Source organism: Anser cygnoides, chromosome 2 (genome assembly GCF_040182565.1).
Source record: "Anser cygnoides isolate HZ-2024a breed goose chromosome 2, Taihu_goose_T2T_genome, whole genome shotgun sequence".
Lineage (NCBI taxonomy): Eukaryota > Metazoa > Chordata > Aves > Anseriformes > Anatidae > Anser > Anser cygnoides.
This window is the reverse complement of record NC_089874.1, coordinates 77,587,939-77,606,259: the sequence shown is the minus strand read 5'-3', so window position 1 is coordinate 77,606,259 and position 18,321 is coordinate 77,587,939. Positions and strand designations below refer to the sequence as shown.

Genomic DNA, 18,321 nt, shown 5'->3' with positions numbered 1-18,321 from the left:
ATGGTACCAATAGAAGAAACCAACTGTATTGTTTTAGTGAGGATTCAATTCTAAAACTGGTTCCTGTGGAGGTTAATAGTCTGATGTAAGAGTGCACTTACTCTGTGATGATTTCAGTGGAATACCAGTAGGTGTGCATTTTTGCCAACTTAAGTTAGTGCTATTTTATTCATGACCAGGCCTACTATATCTGCTGTCATTTTCTTTCCATGGGTTTTCTTTATATCCACAAAATACTGTTGTAATGCATCTGCCTCACATCTCTAGCCAACAATGGCGGCATGATATTTCTGAAATATTTCTGCAATTTCCAGTGTAGAAAAGCTCCGTGATAGAGTACTCATTTTTCCCTGTCTGGGAAATAGGTATCTTTTCACATTCCTAAGAAAGTGGCAGTGAGTATAGAGGAAGACTTTTTTTAGGAATTGGGGATTTTTCTGGCAACAGATAGTTATGATAGTTGAAGAGGCACTGAAGCCTTTAGATGCTTACCCAGATAAAAAGCTTTTGAAATCCTTCTCCATTAGATTTATGTTTAATTTTACTGTTCGTATATCCATTTATGCCTGCCTGTTATATGTTTGCAGTGGTGTGGCTGGCTTATTTGTATCTTTAATAGCTTCTTTATGCTTCCATTTTCCAAAGTTAAATAAAAGTTTCTCTTGAGAGTAATAAAACAAAAGCAAGAAGCCACTCAAGAGCTACTGTATTTCCTCTGTCTTAGAAATAAAGGGTAGCTGATTGATATATAGTCCCTAGTGAGCCTTTATGCGCATCTTGGACAAGACGTTTAGCAGAAACTAACCTCTTTCTGTAGAGAGACGTAAGTCTTGATTCTTCAACTGCCTCTGTCAAGAAGGATATCCTCCATTATCATCAGTGTAGTCGTGAAAAGTGTTATTTACCTTTACGGAGATGGTGTTGGTCATACAAGCCTTAGTAGGCTTTTGTAATTTAAATATGCTTCTCCCAGGCTCACTGAAGTGCCAAGTGAACTCCCCAAATCATCCTGGTTTTGCTGATTAAACACAGATTTTACTAGAAGGATGTAGTTAAAAATTACTGTCAGCCATTTCCTCCAGATTTTTCTCAGCTTCAAACTTTCTTAAAACACAAAGAACAGCTTGACAGAGTTTTATCTCAGACATCTTCTTATTTCATCATTTTTTTTTTCTTGTGTGCTTAGAAGAATTAGAAAACATGAAAATTGCAAGGTAAGGCTTGAAGACAGGAAACTGTGATTTGGATGCAACAGCAATATTAAACAGTTTTAAGAAAAGTAGTTCATTATAAGGTGTAAATTTTGTGCTATGGTATACTGTAGTTGTTGGGCTCCTATGTATATTGCTATGATTCAAGGTAAATAGTCTTTTAACAATCACATCAGAACGTACCCTGTTCAGCTCTACACAACTTGACTTCATTGAATTATTCTTAATATTTTATGATTGAAGTGCGGTAGGAAGCAAAGCTTTCTAAATTAAACATAACTGATAAATAATCCTATATTTTAGATGGTATTGCTTTCCCTTTCTAATCTTTTGCTTTACTTGACCTGGTGTTTCATTATTTTATTTTATTTTATTTTATTTTATTTTATTTTATTTTATTTTATTTTATTTTTTTTATTTTATTTTATTTTATTTTATTTTATTTTTTTTCTGAATACAGCCTCCCCAATATATAATTGAATAGGTAAAATGGTAAAATATATGAGACATTCCAAATGTGTCTTTTTCACCCAAACAAATTTCTATACTCTATCCATGCTTTTTAAGGACCTGCTGTTTTAAGTTTTTCAGGTATTGCTTACACAATATTGCCAATATCTGGCAGTAGTAAATTAATACTTTATAGTAGTTCCTGACTGTATCATGTGCTCTGTTGTTCTCATTGCTTAAAGGCAATGCTTTGAAGAAAGGTAGAATAAGACAAAAGGAGAAGGGAAGGGAACAGACGAACACTGAGATACAGTGTACCTGTCCAGATGGGAACAGGAGGAAAACAAATGGTTGAAGTAGTCACAAATCACATATTTTTGTGATTTTTTTTCTGCATAGCAACAACCTTCCCAGAAATAAACACGTGCAGCAGCAGTTCCGTATAAAAAGCAAATGTAGGTTGCCACCCACCAAGATACCATTCAGCCTAAACACTTTGGGGTCTCAGCTTTAACTCCAGAAGCCACAAGTCGATGTCCACATGTAAGCAGAATTAGAAAGTTGATTACAGGTACATTTTCCCTCTGCTTTGTAGCATCCATGTTTAGCCATTCCTGAGAGCAGGTACCAGGCTTTGAGCAGGTTTTTTTTTTTTGTTTTTTTTTTTTTTGCTACTACAGTTTTCAGAGGCTTATGCAATAATATCACCACATCCTTTACTGCCTTGTCTGTAAGTTCTTTTCATTTCTGTCATGATGAGTCTGCCACAATTTTATTATATAAGTTAAGTGTTCAGAAACAGAATGACAAACCAGTATTTCTAAAGAATTTGAAATCTTCTCTACTGTTTTTACATCATGCAACAATTTCACATCTCCTTGGAAGTGGGGCCATGCGTACCATCAGACTTCAGGAAAAAAAATCTAGTGAGGTTTTTTTTTTTCAGTGAAAAGAACACCTGTCAGCATCACAACGCTGTGTTGTTTTCTTGACTTACTCATTTAAAAGCAACATAAGGATTTTTCCTGGGGTCTGTATTGTTTGTGCTCTAAACAGAAGGAAGAAGTGGTGAGGGCCCACACTGTTCCAAGCAGAGACAACAGCTTTCAGCAGCAGCAGTGTTGCTGCCTCAAAGTTATATTAAAACTATACTGTTGGAATAAATTACAAGTATTTCAAGATTTTTGAAATATACAACTATAAACTGTTCGAATAAATTGCAAGTATTTCAAGATTTTTTAACCTAAATTTTAGACCTGTTTAAGTATTCTGCTGGAAAAATAAATTGTTCAAAATGCTTTCAATTAAAAAATTGAATGAGAAAATTAACCATTTCCTAATGTTTGACATAGATAGCAACTTGTTGCTTCTATAGTGTTTGTGGTGAAAGAAAGGGCAAAGAGGAGGGGAGAACATTTTGAAAACAAAAAATTCCACTTGATTCTTTGATCATGTAAAATTAGCAGAATGTGTAGCAATTTCCTTTGTGTAGCTACTAATAAACTTTTCAATAATCAATAGACAGCTTTCTTTTTTTATGCTGCAACACTAAACTAGATCATGTCTGTATAAACCAGTGGCAGAGTTTTTGTTCCACCCTACCTTCTAGTGCTCCTCCTTCCAATGCTCTTGGAAGCTGGAGAGAGCAGTTAGTGTCATATATATAATTTGTGTGGACGGTACCGAAAAGTTGTTGAAACAAATTCCATAAAAATTTTAAAATGGTAAATATGTCTAGCCATAACAATTTTTACATGCTAAGGTAATATAAGTGTACCGTTTAAGCTGAAAAAGAGATATTAATTTGAGTCTGTTCTATGCCTTAGGAATGTCCATTATTTATTTTTGGCAGGGGCTGTGAAGGATCGTTTGTGAATTTTCCTCTTGTTTCCAACTTTTTTTTTTTTTTTTTTTTTAATCTAGCAGTGGTAGCCTATTTTCAGTGAGAGAGATGGATGCAGTACCCTATGTACATCAGCAGTAAACAAGGTACTGAATCGAAAAAATAATTCCCAACTAATAGATGTTTCGTGGACTGTGAACATATGTTTTGTGAACATAGGGGTCGGAGGTCCCTTGATGTTTCTCAGGCATCTTTGTGGAGAATACTGAATGAAATACTACTATACTATGTAGTGTATTTACTTATCCGGTAGCTGATAAATCTTGTCACCTCTGGAAGCCTTAGGAGGAGAGGGTAATGAATTTCAGGGTGATGTAGATACAGGTATACAAGAAAGAAAAAGGAAGGGCACTCTCCTGTTCAGGCTGACTGATGCTAGAGCACAAACTGGATGTGAATAGACTAGAGGAAACAAGAACTCAGTTGAAATTGCTGCCCTTTGAAGAGGACACCAGAATACCCACTGAGGCAGCACTTTATCCCAGCGTATGTATGCTTAGACTCAATGGGTTTTTACTAAGTTGATTGCCAGGAAAAAAAGCTTTTGCTGGACAGGAATTGTATGTCACTTTTCGGTGACCCACTATCTAATACTTAACTATGAAACTTATCTAATTTTCTCTCAGAATAGCTTCTATCTTGATGAAAGTTCCTGTATTCCCATTTCACAGGTTAGTGTACTGAAATACGCAAATGAGATGACTTGCCAAAAGTTGCAAGAAACTTGTGAAACAGTGTGTTGGTTTTTGAGGTCACAATAGTTGCATCCAGTTTCATCAGTAGATATTAGAACATTTTAAATGGGTGCATATGAAATGTATGCTGCTCTTTTTAAGGGGACTTACAAGCAAGTATGAGCTATGACATTTTTCAGAGAATCTAGACACTGACAAATCAGAGTTGCTTCTCTGCCTCTCTGTTCCAGTTCAGCACTTTAACTCTTACCTATATTTTGTTTATAGAACCTAAGTATTATTTCAAAATTATTTTTTCTCTGTTAGTCCCTTATGAAAATAGATCTGCTTACTGTTCTAAAAACTGATTTGAGATATACATGTATAAAATTGTTATTCAAGTGTAAAGTACTTGTATTAACCACATGATGGAGATGAGGGCTTTTGAGTACATATCTGTAATCTTAGCCTAGAAAGACTCATACTTCTAACAAATATAAAGAACTGCTGTTTATTTGGAAAAGTACATAAGGTTACTGTCTTCCTCAAGAGAAAACTAGTTGTCGGTACTCTTGCCTGTATATACTACCTAGAAAACTGTAACTTAAAATCCATGGCAAATAAAGAGAAGATCTTTCTAACAGATGCCTTATAAATTAAAGAAACAACAACAAAATATAGCATTGTTTCAAGGAGAGAGTATTTGTTGTTTAGAAAAGGTATTGTATGGGAATTTACAAATTGTTTCTGAGTTGCAGGAAAATAAATTTCCCTTTCATTGAAATAAATTCACTGTCTTATTAGAGAAGCAGTAAAATAAGAAATGACTAAAAACGGATGACATTAATATGTATGGATTTATAATTGCACTCATGTGAAAAAGATTGCAAGATTCTAAGTTTAGTGATAATGATTTACAGAGCTGTACTTATCCCCAGAAGAAAACAATGATAACTTGCTAGAGCACAACATTTTCAACAATGCTATCAAAATGCATAATGTGGAAAATTTAGCATGTAGGAAGAGTAGATCAACATAGTGCATTATTTAAAAGCAAAGTTTGTATAGATATTTAAAAATTAAATATTTTACAAAATCATGCCATATGTACCTTAAGGCTGATTTCCATTCAATGATAACTATACAGTTCTCATCTGTGTGACTGACATAACTTTTCTCAGTATTGGTATTTCGCATAAACTACAGTTCCTTTCACAGTTGCTCTCATGTTGGCAGTCCATTTGGTGCTGGTGATGCCAATTAAGTTCATACACAGGCAGCTTTAATGGGTGGATTTTAGTTGACATCAATTTGACAGGCATCATAACTGCATGATTTTAGCTGTATGACAGTGCCTGGCTTACTGCTTCCACAAACTCATCAAAACCTGACTTTTACTGGAAAGTAAGACAAGTGGAAGAGTGCATGTGCTGATGATGGTCATAGGGAGCAAGACTAACTGCATTGGTAGGCAGGTATTAAATGGAGATAAGCATCGATAAAAGGATTCAAGAAGAGTGTCCTGATGTTGCATTTTATGTTTTCAGCAGCAGGACAGGCAAAATTTGACTCAGTGCTGGAATCACCAGCAAAGAAATTATTCAGATGGTGAAGTGCACTCTCCTGTCCTACCAGTTCTTATGTCATTTTCTAAAATACAAGATACAGAAATCAACAAATGCACAGAACACACTGCAAGAAATGGCATAGATTGTAGAGTGGGAAAAAATAGGTAAATAGATGGTTTACAAACCAACTGTCATACAAGTTATGGTTTGTGTCTTAAAGATTAGTTTTCCAGTGGGTAAATGGATAGAAAGCCCTAAAAGTTACACGCACAGTCATTATGGAAAGTAGGCAATTTGGATGAGACAAAGGTAGTGACAACGACATTAGCAAAATGAAAGCCGTGAGGAAGGGTGTAATGAGAAATACAAGAAATTCAAAATGACTTGTGCAAACACTATTGCATCCCATGTAGTCTCTCATTTCCCATGTTGCTGATGACTCTGCAACAGTCAGCCATGCCTGGACTGTTACGTTCATAGTGTGCTGCTGTGCTGATAGCATCTGTGAGTTCTCACTCATTTTTTATTTAAAATGCAGCTTCTATGGAGAAGAGACTGATTATTAGTATAACGGCACAACAGTGAGAAGAATAACATTGACCCTGCATAAAGACAGCACTCAAATTTGGAGGCATTACCTTTCTAATAATCTTCAGGATGTGCCTTACCAGCACTGAGCACAGCAGCGGTATTCTATTCAGTATTCAGCATTTAATTTTAGGAAAGAGGAAATCTGCTGAATAGAGAACAGAGGAGAGCAAAAAAGAATGATGAGAGTCTGGGAAGCAAAATGTCCTGTGAAGAGAGATGGAAGGAATGGGGATTGTTAGAGAAGATGTATCGGTATTTCATATAGGTATGATATGAAATATACCAAAAAGGAAAAGAATAATCCACATTATACTAAACCATACAATACATACAACAAAAAGCAAAGGACTTAGATTTCAACAAGACACGTTTAAGTTAGACATCTGGGAAACCTTTCACTTGATAAATTCACCAAGGAGTGGAGGGGGCTAGTTGAGGGACTGTGAATTCTCCATCCTTGGAGGAGTTTTGGGGCACATTTGAGATCAGCTGGGAGTGGTGCCACTGTTGCTGCCTTTGCCTACTGTCCTAGGGTGGGACTTCCAACACTGATCAGCTCCACCTATGTTGGTGCTGGATCTCCAGTTGGTTTTCTCTATGTGTCACCATAACAGTGTCTAATTGTTACTCCAGTCAAAGTAGAAGTCTTATGGTTATATGGGTAACTGATGAACATTGTAGTGCACCGCTTAAGAGGTAGGTTACTGCTTTACTAATGTAATGTACTGGTTTGTGTTTAAGCAGGTCTAACAGTAGAAGTTTCAGAAATTAGAAAAGTTATGATGGGTTGCTAGTAAATAAGCAAGATTGCTGTGTACCAATAAAAATAAGCTTTTTCTTTGAATCTTGTCTGGAATAGGTCTACCCAAAGGAAACTCACAGGCAGACTGCTTTACTTGGTTTTATACATACACACACATACATATATTTACTGATTTACAAGATCCACCAGTGAAATTGCTGATCTCTTTTACATTTGACATGCAGTACTTGGGTTTTTAATCCTAGTTTGACACTTTGGATGAGCTAATTCTCCATACAAATTACTATATCTACCTGCTACCCTGCCATACCTATATCTGTAACACGTACAGTCAGGTGAATAAGAATCTCCATAAATAAATACAGTTATTCACATAAATGCGCTTCTATCAGGCTGCAGGCCTAAAAATCTCAGATTTTATCTCAGCTTGGATGAGAAGTTTTTCTTTTAGACTCCATAATGGGGATTTGTCCAGTCTATCTTCTTGACATATATGTTAAGAAGATCTCAAGGAAATGCTGAGCATCTAGTCAAAGAAAGCAAGTGGCTTGAGTTATCTGGACAAGCACTTACATGATTAGCAAGGGAGTTAAGAGGTGGGATTTTCTCATGTTTAATTCTACTGGATAGCAAGGACATTTTCAGAAAGGAGGAATCATCTAAGTTCCTCTGAATGCATCCTTCTCCATATTACACATTGTGGACTGTTTTCAAATTTAATAGGTATTCTCTCATAAGTAAGTAACCCTATCTCTATTTTACAGTAAGGCAAGGAAACAAGCTGTTTGTACTTCAAGGAATTATTTTTTAACAAATTACATTCTAAAACAGATACACTTCTTTGTGACAGATAAATAGAGCAAAATTGGAGACTAAAATTACCATGTTATTTTTTTGGCTTTGCAAAGACTTGGTGTTTCTTTGTGAATGACACTGGTCCATTTTTTAGGATTTTTTCTTGGTCTTTCAATTGCCAAACTTTAAATACAACTGTAAAGCTACCAAAACAAACACACAAACAAACACAAAAAAACTAAGCTTCTAAATGTTGCAGCGGTTTTACAGATAGTATAAGCTTTATTGTTGGTACTTTCAATTTTAAGGGAATAGCTAGGATTAATGAACTTTTTAAAGCCACCTCTATGTTATCATAAAAGGAAATGGTATAGCAAAGTTTTTCTTGCCACCAATTACTAGGAATGGCTACAATGAAAATTATACTTCCCAATGATCTCCTAGTTTTAAGTATGGTATATCATAAACTCTTCCTCCGTCACTGCACTTCTACAGCACAGTGACCGTAGACACTTTCAGGTCTTATTCACATGATGGACAGGAAATGAAATTGTTGGATTTGTTGAGTTCCTCAGAGTTATTTGAATATGTCACGGCACTCTCAGCTTTCTCCACTCCAAAGACAGGACTCCATTACCTTTCTTCACGAAGAGCCACTCTTCTAAGACAGAGAAACTTTGCTTGTCCTAGCTTAGCCTAACCTCTGTGGTCCTTTGGCTGTTTTGACATCAACCCTACACTTTCCCCCAAGCTTCTTTTGGGAAAGACGGCTGCTGAGACTGAGGCTGCAGGTCCTGTGACCCATCCTAATAGGCTGAAAATCGCCCACTAGCTAGAAGCCAAACCTCTCTGCACCATGTCTTCGTGATGCTGAAGGACATGATTACTTTTTGCTTCAGCCACGGAAAGATGGGTGGGCTGAAAGGAAGGCCTCCCGTGCTGCGTGAGAGCTGCTTTGTGTTTCACTGCACAGGTAGCCTGTTTTCTCTATTTGGCTAAAATTAATGAAGTTGCTGCCTGCCACTTTAAAATCTGTGCATGTATGTGTAATTCATCTGCCCGTCTCTGACAAGTGAGCACTATGTTATACGTAGCACTGCACTCGTATCAGCTAAGCAGAGGAAACCTCAGTGTGTTTTTACTAGGCTGGTTGCCTAATTTCCAAGTACAAAGTTGAAGATACTGCAATGTTATGAAGACTGCATTGTCCATGTGAAAGGGGGCAGGCTTAGGGTTGTGTGGCCAACATACCTCTGTGGTTGTATATTTTATCCATCCTTTTCCTCAGAATTTAAGTCCTTTTAAAATGTTTTCTTTACAAGAATCCACATAGCTTTTTTGCTCTTGGTTTAGAAATACAGCCTGTCAGAGTTTACCTGCTTCACAACAGTTCTTGCCTACAAATAAACACCAAGAAAACAAACAAGAAAGCAGCAATGATTATGCTGAGGATGTAAGAGTAAAGTTATTCCTTAAAATGTAAAGCACTCAGCATTCTTGATGAAATGAGAAAACCTTATCCATAAAATAAATTGCAGCACTAGCCAAAGAAAAATCTCTCTCCTGACTCCATCTTTTGACTGCATATGCCACATTTTAAGTTATTTAATGTTTGATTGCAGTTCAGATGTGTTTCATGATTGGAAATACAGAAAGGCTGGTGGTGGGGAAACGATGATGATATCTGGATGATAGATTGTAACGTAATTTCTCAGGATTTTTTGTTCGGTTTTGTGATGCATTACACCTACTGGATGGCAAAGGCATCATCCTGTCAGCTGGCTGACCGCAGCTTGAGATCTTCTGGCTTTCCCACTGAAGCCTTAGAGAGACCAAGGGGGGACGTTTCAGCCAGTCCGCGCTTTTCCCCGTGCAGGAAGCATCCAAGAGCCTGGGTGGAGCTCCAGAAGGGCCGGGTGGTTTCGAAGCAAGGGGTTAAAACTACTTTTCCCAACTCATAACATTTCAAAGGGGAAAATTTTCCGTGGGAGGGGGTTGCGGGAGGGGAGCCTCGCCGGCAATTGGCTGCTCGCCGTCAGCCGCTGCGGAGCCGGGGCTGCTGCCGAGGAGCAGGCATCGATCAGCCGCCTGGGCGGCGGGGAGCCACGGCCGGCCCTTTCTGAGAAGGGAGCCGAGCCCTGCCAGGAAGCCGCCAGGGCTTTCCACCTGCCTCGGCTGCCCCGGGGTCTCGCTGAGCGCGGGGGGACCCGCCAAGGGCAGAGGTTCGCCCGGCAGAGGAAGAGGAGCTGCTGGTGCTGCTGCGCACACTGCTGCTGCCGTGCATGCTGCTGCTGCTGCTGCGGCTCCTTGCAGCAGGTAGGGCTCCGGCCGGGATGGATGGATGGATGGGGGGAGCCGGCTTTGCGCTGTGGGGCTGCCTGTGGGGCGCCCGCAGCATGGGGGAGCCGCCGGGGGTGGCGCGGGCAGGCGGCCTGGCCCCGCGAAACTTGGGCAAGTTCTGCAAACTTGGGCCGGGGGCTGCGCCTGCATCCCCGCTGGGTGGGCGCCCACACCGTACAGAGCTATGGGGCCGGCCGACCCCTGTGGGGCGGGAGCGGGATCGGTGCCGGGGACGGCGGGCAGGCAGCGGGCACAGCCAGGGAGCCCTCCGCTTGGAGGGGAGAACCAGGGAGTGACGGTGGGAAACTTGAGGCAAACCTGTTTGACGTGGTTTCATGTCGGGTTTTGTTTTTTTTAAATGCTCCTTCATTTTTGTGCGTGTGAAGGAAGGTGTGGGGAGGATTTCTGCAGTGTTGACCTTTAAAGGGTTAAGGTGCAATTAAAAGAAAGAAGGTAAGAAGGGGGAATTTGACTTGAAGCAACTTTGAAAGCACCTGAGCAGCCTCCTCCCTTAAAAAAAGGCACTGCAGAAATGATTTGGCAGGGAGAAGTAAAATGCAGCCCTGACATACAAGATGTTCAAATGCAATCCATGCTTTGTTATTGCAATGTTTCAAGTTTATCTTCTACAAATGAGTCATGTGATGAGCAGTAGGACATACATAATCCTACAAACGTTTTAACAGAGAGTTTAGCCCTGAATTATAAATCATGCTGTGAGTATGCCTGTAACAGAACTGTGTGAAGATACTTACCTTGATAAATATTTCACATACTCTTCGGATCTGGATGGCTTTGTGGCTTTGGAGTCTCAGTTCCAAACATTCAGTTTAGATTAAAGAAGGCTGCATGGTTCTTGTGTTTCCAAAGCATGCTGTGGTGGTGATGGACTTTGTGCTAATTTCTGCATGTATGGAGTGATGGTTAACAGCATTTGTTTCTGTACCTGCAAATATCCATACAGAGCTAAAAAGGAAGGCAGACTATTTTAGTGCTGGATGGCATCAATGAACACTTAGGGTTATTGGGAATTTTTCCCTATTTTCAAGTTCAGATATAGATCACAAAAAAAAAGCTAGCAATACAGGAATACTAAGTAGGTCTTCTGACAGTGTACCTTTTGCTGTGTATGTGGTTTCATTCCAGATACAAAATAGATCAGGATTGAGATGTTTCCCTGATTACAGGATTTTAGGAAATGCACAAATTGGTCAGGAGGTCTTTATTTCAGCTCTCTGAACATCTTACTAGAGCTTTCGTTGATCACAGCATGTTGTTGAGAGGTTTCAAGGCTTCTTACAAAATACTTCCCCAGATCTGAAAGCCAGATGGTTGCGGTGCAGAAGTCATAAGCAGTTAATTGCTGATCTGATCTGAGTGCTCTGGAACATCTCGGCACACGGAGCGAAGGCGTCCAGCTCAGCTAATCCAACTCGGTACCTGGCGCTGCGCTTCGCTGGGACTGGGTCCCTGTTAGAGGGGGCACAGAGAAAACAGGTTCTCTTTTGGGGAAGGTTTTGGAGACGCTTCTCTTTTTATGTTGAAATTATTTTTTTAAAAAGAAATGTATTTGGCTTTCTCAGAGACAAAGTACATATAACATTTTGCCACAAGTTTACTTAGTTTAAATTAATTTGTGGCCCCTCACCCGACCCTTCTTACCCCCCCCCCCCTCAAAAAAAAAAAAAAAAAAAACAAAAAAAAACAAAGAACTGTTCTCAATGTCAAGTCTGGTATTTGTTTACTCTGTTGAATGGTGTACCAGACAGAGATAATATGATCTCCCACAGTTTCCTCTCTGTTCACAATATGTAGACAGAATTTTCTGCAAATACTCAATACTTTGTGGGTTTGTTTTTGCCTTTTTTTTTTTTTTTATGTTTAACAGCTGTATATGAAGAAATACTGCTTCAGTTGCAGTGACATGCAATATAGAATAGATAACAGAAAGGCAAATATAAATGTTACGGTTGCCTTGCTATATGCAGTTTCTTATTTTGTATCCATCAGTTGGGGTGTTGTTCTTCTGAAGAAAAAGATGACTAGTAATGAGTATTCAGAAGGAAAGCAAATGCTTATTTTGCTTTCTTTCAACCTTAAATAACCCATTAGTTCAGTGGTAGCGCTACAGTTGATTTTAAAATTTTATAGGCTGGCAAATTCCTAAATTGCTTTTCCTTAAATAATTTTTAGGCTGACAGCTTTTTCACTATTCAGAACATTTTAAATACTCTCCTGCACAAGAATGTTTTAGAAATTGTTGACACCTGTGTAATAGGAGAATTGCATGATGTTTCTGTCTTTATTGCTTTTATCTGCATACTTCTATCATGCTATCTTAAAGGTGTAGTTATAAATGCTTCATAAAAGGTTTAGAAAAGGTGTTTAAGTAAGTAAACAGTTATTGCAGAATGAATGAAGTGGGTAGGTTGCACAGAACTGTGCAAAGCATTGTCAAATTCTTCAAATATTCTTATAGTCATCCAGCACTCAGGTAAACTGTAGCATCCTCATAGGATTTTTCGGTCTGATATTAACCTTTCTAAGCTATTCAGACATGCACACATAAAATGAAAATGTTACAGTAAAACAGAGAGGATAAAGTCAGGGTATGAATTTGCATTGTCTTTATAGTGGAGGGGGTGGGTACCCAGACTCATGTCTGCTGTATGTACAGCCACGGAAATATGTGCAGCCATCTCATTTGGAGAGTGTGGGGTTTTCCTTCACGCATGTGTCGTACTAGAAAACTGATCCAATGCTCACGGTTTCTTATGCGCTCATTGACTCTTAAAATACAAAAACAAAAGAAAATACTTGGAACACTTTTTTCTCTTGTGAGGCATAGCTGATCATAATTATCAACTTTCTCAGGAAGGTGTATGAAAAGAATTTCTGTACATACATCATTCTGAAGATGACGGTGTCTGCCCAGGGAGATATACCTGTTGCTCTTGAATATATTGCTTTTTCTTATATTTATGCTTGTAAAGATACATCTGTGTTCTTAGTTTCTAGATGTTACATAGGTGTCTGAAACTGTTACAACCGAGAAGCAAAATATATTTTCATGGATATCTTTTCTTTAGAAGCTATATTTTTGACATACACTGATCTGAATTTTTTATTTTTTTATTTTTATTTTTTGGGGGTGATTCTTTAGGAACCCAGCAGTTGGACTAGATGGTCCTTGTGGGTCCCTTCCAACTCAGATATTCTATGATTCTAGTTCTGATTCCAACAATGTACATCAATAAGTGCTTATTTAACAGTAATCAAATGTTGGTAAAAGTTCTGTCTTGTACTGCAGTACCACACAATAGAGTTAATAGTAGAGATGTGAGTATAGTATGAAATCGTTTTGTGATGATGACTTGCATTTTGATTTGGTTATGACAGTTGTCCAATTCACAGTCAAGAGGTTTTGGAAAAAAAATCATTTGTATTTCTATTAAACAATTCTGCTTCTTGCCTTTCAGAATACTATACTGTTTTCTGAATAATTTTCAGACAAAAAAAAAAAAGCAAAAATAAAGAAATTGTTGAATAACTCCAGTAGAAGTGTCATCCTCTTCTGAAAATCTAGGTCAGTTACATTATAGTGTAAATACATTAAAAAACAAGTAAAACAAAACAAACAAAACCAAACAAACAAAACACATGCATGTATACAAGATCAAAATTATGACCTCGTAATTCCACTTCATTTCCACATCAGCAATCCTTTCTGACAGCTGATGTGTTTGAACCTGCAAACTAATAGAACAATTAATGCAAACATTAATGGAGGCAGGTGAGAAACAGAACACGAAAAATGAACATTGATTCCATACTGTCTTGATTTTTCTTAATTTAACCATGGCTTTTCTATTTGTGTGTTAAGACAAGAAACTGTAATTCCTCTACATTTATCTGCACCACTTCAAATGATATGTATTTACCTACAGAATCACTATATTGGTTGGCTTCAAAGCTATTCATTTGCAAAGCACTTTTGAGAGATCTGGAACATGGTATTTGTTATATGAGGCCAAATACTATTCTGATTTTTAAAATAATTCAGAAAAATGCCTCCAGTTAAAGCATTTCTAGGTATACACAAGTCTGGGTGTGCTTATACAGACCTTTTAAACAGAGACATTTTTACGAGACATTTTTAAAGGAAAAGAGAATTTGAGTTAATATAGCACTTACTGTGTTTAAGGTATCACAAAGCAATGAGTTATGGAGCACAGCGTCAAGAGAGACTGGGTAGCCAAATGCTGCTAAGAAGAGATGTTGCCTGAAGTGTTAAATGTTATAACTGTGTTAAGAAAAATATCATGAGATTCTTGCTTTTTCTTGGGCAACTTACTGTTCACTGAAGGGATTGAAATAAAACATCTTATGCAAGAGATGGCCCTTCTGTTTTCCCACTCTAGATTTCACTTTCCTAGAAGTCTTCTATGGGGAGAAAGAGCCTAGGCTCTGCTGTGGTATATTAATTGTTATATTCACTCATACTGGTCTAGAGTTAGGAGCTGTGTGGTCTTATAAGTGTCCTGCCATAGCAGTAATGTCCAGTAACTGGCGGAAGTGATATGTTGGGGTATATTTGCAAATGAGCATTATTTTGTACTGTGATAGTGCCAGATTCCACTGTATAAACCTGGCAGGGTTATTATTAAGGTATACATTATATAAGGTAAAAAACAGGGTGATGGAGTACAGATTCAGTCATCCCTTTTTAATGCAATTTGCTATTCAGAGGCCTCAATTCAAATAGATGGTTATGTCTGTCTCAGTTCAGGATGCCACTTAGGTGTCCACCTAATATTAAGAAATGATTTCCACGCGCTCCAGTGTGGTTTTCAGAATCTCCCTCTTAAAGAAGGTACTTGTTTTTCCTGACAAGTACAATGAAGTATTAATCATTTCTTATTACTGAAGAGTCTGCATTGTTATTGACTAAAACATGAGTAAAATATACTGTCTTGGGCACACTGGTTTTTTAGATCCTCTTTCCTAATTTCATTGCTCTTTATAGTTTTAACTTGACTGATTTGTTTCCTTTTATCCAGTGAAAGTTGTTGTGAAGAGACCCTGAAATAGGTGCTTTGCTAACACCAAAAAGGGATTGCTTTTCCTGACAGATCCAGTGAACTTTTTAGTTCACAGTTTATTATGTGAACAGTTTATTATGGTTATATATATTTTTTTGAACTTTTGTAGCAATTACATTCTTTATTTTTTTTTTGCTTTGCATTGTGTTTTTAATTTCTTTGTCTCGATACATAGATTCATACTACCTACAGCAAAATTTAGTTATAAACTGAGTTTTGAGATGCCCCAGCCAGAGCTTCAAAGTAGATGGTCTTATTGCACTTACTGTCTTCGAGTTCCCATTGTCATTTACCAGTAGAATGCTCCAAAGACATCCTTGTACTGAGAATGAGAGGCAGCAGGCTATGCAGCACCTTCACCCCAGAGGTAGTTTCTTTTCTATTTCAATAGAAATCTAGTTTCAATTCTGTTTTGTAGATTTTTTTTCTTATATAAACCACTGAAAACTTTGACAAAAGCACGAAATACAATGAGACTTATGTGAAATTAGAGATGCACCTTACAAATGACTTGAGCAGAAGCAAAACACTTCAAAATAACAAAGTGAGTCTCACAGAGAATGTGTTAATGACCTGATGGATTGAACTGCATATGAAAAGATAATGATGGTAGATAAGGAAATGATATTACTGAAATCCACTCTTGGTTTAAAACACTTAAAATACAGACTTCTCTTCTTCTAGCTAACTACAGTTGAATAAAACCTCTTTGCTTCAACTTTCCTGGCATTAATGGAAATAGCCCTGGTTCTGGTATCTGTCAGAGAAATAAAGCGATATGATTCACTGAAGAGACAGCTCAATGAACTAGCGTGACAGGCTTGATTTATCAGTGTCTTTCATGTTGTGTTCCAACAGTAATTATTTATTCCTCTAGAAACTGGCTTCAGTTTTGGTTGATCCTTCTCTCTATGGGAGCAGAGAGGAGAAATAAAGCTGGCTTAACCTTGCTTGGAGACTCCCTCTGTCAAAAAGATATTACTGTTCTGTTACTGGCAAATAATGGGCATTAGGCCAGGCAGAGCCTTGGCTACCATGTTGCTGCCCTGCTCATTACATACCTGCTGGTAAAGCTCCTCTTGGGAGCTACGATTAGTACAGTTAAGGAAAGCCGTGGAAGTGCACTGTGGATTTCCTTGGCAGTGGATCAGCAGTCAGCAGAATGGCCTGGATCTAACCCTCTTTCTTCAGATGGCAAGCCTTGTGCAAGCAGATTCTCCTATGAAATTGTTGCTGTCTAACATCCCCACTTGGTTGGGCTGATACATGAAAATGAATGATTAATTAAGTGCAAATTAACAGAAACGTGCACATTTAATGAAGATTCACCTGACGTGTAAGACATACCCTTGAGTCATTTGTTTCATACCGGTCTGTCCCTTTCTTACCATCTGTCTTTGCCCTTTCTTAATTTATAAGCCCCATTTTAGGTCAAATATTTGACCTTCCTGTTGTGTATTTTCTTTCTCTATCCACTCATAAGCATTAGGTATCCTACTTCAAACCTAAAGCTGTGCTTTTGGCCCACTGTCAGGAGAATTTTTACACACAAACATGCATGTGAATGAGAAATCAAGTCTGTGAGCGTGTGGAAGGAAGGCTGTGGTGTGACTTGAAGGACACAGCGCTTCATTTAAATTGCATGTTCACAGCAAGAGATATCCCCTCCAGTGCATAAGGACACAGAAATGTAGGCAGCAAGAAGTAAGTAGGAGAGTACCTTTGTATTCCGGTGGCTGTTTTGGAAGATGTGTTGTTTTTTTCCTATGTTCCGAGGCAGACATATTCACCCACATATCACTCCATGAGGATGCATTTTACTGTGTGAACCTCTTGTACTGAAACCCAGATTTTTAACTACTTACCTAGTCAAACCCTGCTAACACATGGAAGACTTGGTACAGTCACCAGCTGCAACACTGGCTAAAGGCTGTACGTGAGTGGCACATAGAGATGGTTTCCTGGTGAACGTGAATGGGTACATATAAACAGGAGTGAGGTCTACAGAAAATGTACTGTAACAAAAATATTGTTATTCATTCACTTTTTTTTTTTGAGGTACTATGGTATTATCTGTTCTTAGTGATGGGAGCAGAGACTTATTTCATCAACCTAAAAACTACTATCAGGTATAGCAAGAGAGGGAAATAATGCAAAACTTTGCTAATTTTGAGTTCTGAGAACTCACCCACATACACTCCAGAAGACAAGGATGAACTTTTCAGGTTAATGTGACTATAATTTCTACAGAGTGTAACTCAAAAGAACTAATTTATATTGTCGTTTGTGTGTCTGTGGTGGAGAGAGAAGGTGGTGACAGCACAGGTTGCAGCTGTTTTGTACTATATTCCTAATTTTTTTTCATAAAAAGTTGTGTTGTTTTCTGTATGCTCTTTTCTAACTTGTTGGTTGTCCCCTTATGCTGAGAAATTGTGCTTTTATTCTATTACTAGATCAAATGGAAGTCACAAAGAAGTGCTCCTCAGTTGCCTGTATACAGTCCTGAGGGGTCTAAGGGTAAAAAATTGTGCCTGTAGAAGTTGATATGCTACTTACATTTCATAGCAATTCATATTAGATCATCAGCTAGTTTCCAGAAATACAAGTGTAAGACAGGCTTTGAATTTAGAGAAGAGGCTAATGCAGTAGCTTCCTCTAGTGCCTAACGTTTGGCAAAATGTCTGTGTGGATCATGGTGACTTCATTATTATGCAGAAGAATGGTATTTCACTGGGGTTGGTTCTCAAGGCCATAGAATGAACCATGTTGTTTAAATATGAATATGAATGCCCTTCCTGAAGCTGTGACTGGAGAGTAAAGTTGACCACCCTTGTCAGAAGTAAAAACAGTGTGCCACAGTGAATTTCAATCCAGCAGGTGCAAATCTCAGAGGGTTTTGGGGAAGTGTGAAGGAAATTATTATA

The 18,321-nt window shown here is 38.2% G+C and overlaps 1 protein-coding gene across 8 annotated transcripts in view; it reads left to right on the top strand.

Annotated features, from left to right (window-relative positions):
* Nucleotides 1–9,801: 9,801 nt before the first annotated feature.
* CDH12 (cadherin 12) overlaps nucleotides 9,802–18,321 on the top strand; it is a 564,885-nt gene continuing 556,365 nt past the window's right edge. For all 8 annotated transcript variants that reach the window (XM_066992499.1, XM_066992497.1, XM_066992498.1 and 5 more), the window contains exon 1: nucleotides 9,802–10,271. The gene's annotated coding sequence lies outside the window, so the exon portion shown is untranslated. The remainder of the gene's footprint in view (nucleotides 10,272–18,321) is intronic.